This window comes from Microtus oregoni, unplaced genomic scaffold, assembly GCF_018167655.1.
Source record: "Microtus oregoni isolate MIOR12 unplaced genomic scaffold, Mior012 000019F_ref0000042, whole genome shotgun sequence".
Lineage (NCBI taxonomy): Eukaryota > Metazoa > Chordata > Mammalia > Rodentia > Cricetidae > Microtus > Microtus oregoni.
Genome location: NW_024543078.1, coordinates 11,408,485 through 11,412,012, shown reverse-complemented (window position 1 = coordinate 11,412,012; position 3,528 = coordinate 11,408,485). Strand labels below are relative to the sequence as shown.

Sequence of the window (3,528 nt, the reverse complement as noted above, 5' to 3'; positions counted from 1 at the left end):
CTGCCCGGCACCCAGGCTGTGTTCTGATCCGTTGACGCTGGGTGACCCTCTGACAATGCCTGTTGGGAGGCCTTCAGGCAGACTCCAGGTTGGCTCATCTCTTGACCTCGTAGACCTTATCATCTTACACACCCATCGTTTTTTTTTATTTATTACTTGGGTGCTCAGTGAAAGGCAGAGTTCTTTGCTAGGGTCTTATTGGCCCCGCCCCAGGAGCACTCAGCAACTGAACTACAGCTGTCTGAGGCAGGCCTGCCAAACAAGCGACTATCAGCCCTCGAAGAGCCTTTACTCCCAGAGAGCTGCCAGGGTGGGGGAGCTAGGTGGTAGTCTTTCAGATAACCAGGCATGCATAGCCTCCTGCAGAGGACTGTGGGAAGGATGCAAGAGAGCCACTAACATTTGAAGAGTCACCTCAGTTGCTGCCCTCTGGTGTCAAATATGCTGCAGGAGACATTAAAAAAAAACAAGGATTAACAATACCACCCCGACAATTAAGGCATATGTAAGCATCCAGGAGGGATCAAATAGTCTTTATATTTTGCCAAACTTTTTCAAAACATGAAGAGTCAATGGCCATAATCTCTGCCCTTATCTGATCTAACTGAAAAAATTTCATGTGTTAGCTGTAATGAACAATATAGAAACTTAGTTGGCCATGGGCCCTTAATATATTTAGCCATCTCCCGGCACGCTGAACTAACATTCCTCATCTCAAAAGACGGAAAAGCGTGGGTCACAACTGAGTCTCATCAAGGTATTTAAAGTGCTAATCTCTTCCTCTAATAGTAAATCAATTTGTTTGGGGGGCCATGAAAGCAAAAGGGGGTGTATATACATCACCCATCCTGGGCTATTCCCTCCTTGATGGAAACCAGCCGATCCATGGTCAGGCGCACATCTCTCTCCAGGACCCATATTGGTGACATGACCATCTGAGGAAAAACACAAGCGTACCCTTACCCAGGGGTTAGAGGGCAGGGGGTGTCTGGTGGCTGCCACTGGAAGGAGATAGGATCTCTCCGTCTCACCACGGGCAGGAGTGGAAAACTGTATCCAACCTTTATGTTTTATGTTTAGTGGATGACTTCTGTGGGAGTTTTATTGGCCATGGCCATATGCCCACATGGTATCTCTGGACAAGGGATGGCATTCGGGAGCTGAGTCTTGGTTCCACCTACTGGAGGGTCAGCCCTTATGTGGAGGCACCAGGCAAATTGAAACAGAAAAAAAATGCACCTTCCTAATTGGACAGGCTGACAAACATAACAGACTACACAAAAGGAAGGAAGGAAGGAAGGAAGGAAGGAAGGAAGGAAGGAAGGAAGGGGGTCACGATGCTTTCCTGCCAAAGGTACCGAAAACACACATCAAGAGGCCTTCTCACTGTCCAGCACCGTGAGTGAGGAGAGGAAGATGACTAGAACCTCTTCAGGCACCAGATGTAGCTCCCTCGGGGGAGGGGGTAAGAAAGCCGTGGTGTTAACAGCATAGACACCAGGAGTCGGGTAAAAGGCCAACAGCAGACTCAGTTATTCAGCAACGAAGAGAGCCTTATACACCCTCCTCCCAGCATGCAGGCTGCATTCCGATCCACTGACATTGCGTGTTTGCCCCTCATTGGCTAGGCATGATCAGGACCTCTGACAGCGCCTGTTGCTAGGCGCTCAGGCAGCATTGCAAGGTCACCCCTCATTGGCTAGGCCTGATTAGGACCTCTGACAGTGCCTGTTGCTAGGCCCTCATACAGACTCCAGGTTGGCTCATCTCTTGGCCTTGTAGGCCTTATCTTCCTACACCAGACTCGTGAGAATCAGGGGTCCCAGGTTTCTTCCTAGGCAGGAGAGCATATTTCAGGATGACCAGCAGAATGCCAGCATTCTTGTCTCTTCAAGCCAGACAATATGGAGTTCATTTTCCCCGTTTGTTTCCAGGGTGACTGTGTATTGTTTAATACAGACAGGGGTAACTGAATTGATTAGTTGAACAATTGTAGGGGCCTAGTGTTGGGCCAGTCCTGGGGTGGGGGGCAGGGGGTTTCTGCCCAATACCCCCAGGAATCTTTGTTGTCAGTCTGAGAGATAGTCCAATTGCATCTTTTGGTGGGAAGTAGCTAGGAGATATTCTTGACAGACACCAAATTCTTCTGGTTCTCTGTAAGTCTAACTGCATCTCATCAGTAACAAAGTTTTAGTCTAGGAGAAAGGTCTTGTCCCGGTCAGTCCTGTTGTTAAATACCTCCTGAGCTACCCCCAGCAACTGGGACCTACTTATATCTTTGAATTTTTCATATTTTTATAACTGTTTTCTAATATTTGGGACTGTCTGGGTCCAAAGAAAATCTTTTTAGAAGCAATCTTTAATCCTTAAAAAAAAAAAAAAAAAAGACCTATCAAAAACTGTTTAAAGCCGGAAAGCCTGAGACTTGCGAAGACCAGAACGCAGTGATGGAACCAGGCTCCAGCCCTCGTGGGGGGCAGCTTTGGTGGTGACCGAGTGGTAGAGGAGGAGGACAAGGAGGCCTTTGGTGGGGGATGAGGAGGTTTTGGTGAAGGAAGAGACGGAGATAGAGGCTTCAGGGGTCGAGGAGATGGAGAAGATGGTGGACGAGGTGGAGGCTTCTAGTCCGGGGGCAGCCGGGGTCAAGGTGGCGGCTGGGGAGGCAAGAGAAAACCAGTCAGGGAAGAATGTGATGGTGGAACCACAGGGGCATGAAGGCGGGTGCGGTGGGGATGGGGGGAGCAGCTGAAGCTAGAAGTGGACCAACCGTGGCCGTGCACTCTGAGGCCTCAGTCCCTCTCTGCTCCCCTCACCAGGCGTCTTTATCTGTCACAGAAAGGAGGAGGCCGTGCTACAAAGCTGGTCCCTGGAGAATCTGTGCTGGGGGAGAAGAGAGTCTCTAGTTCAGAGGGAGATGGAAAAACTGAGTACCGAGCCTGGAACCCCTTCCATTCCAAGCTGGCGGCAGCAATCCTGGGCTGCGTAGACCACATCCACATCAGGCGGTGGGGGGGGCGGGGGGGGGGGGCAAAGTGCTCTACCTTGAGGCAGCCTCAGGCGCCGCTGTCTCTCACGTCTCTGATGTGGTCTGATCTACGCAGTTGAATTCTCCCACCATTCTGGCCGTGATCTCATCAACTTGGCCAAGAAGAGGACCAACACTGTTCCTGTGGTTTAAAATGCTCGGCCACCCACACAAATCGTGTGCGCTTGCCAGGATCGTGGATGTGATCTTTGCTGACATGGTGCAGCCAGACCAAACCCAGAGAGTGGCCCGAAATGCCCACACCCTTCTGCAGAATGGAGGACATTTTGTGATTTCCATTAAGGCCAATTAACTGCATTGACTCCACAGTCTGGTAGCTGCTGTGTTTACATCTGAAGCGAAGAAAATGTAGCAGGTGGCAGGTGAACAGGAAGCCCCAGGAGCAGTTCCTACGCTAGAGCCATAGGAACGAACGGGAGCATGCTGTGGTTGTAGGTGTGTACAGACCACCTCCCAAGGCGAAGAACTGTGTACATGAATAA

General features: G+C 50.4%; 1 pseudogene; it reads left to right on the top strand.

The window, feature by feature from the left end:
* Positions 1 to 1,337: 1,337 nt before the first annotated feature.
* Positions 1,338 to 3,528, top strand: LOC121459602 (annotated as a pseudogene).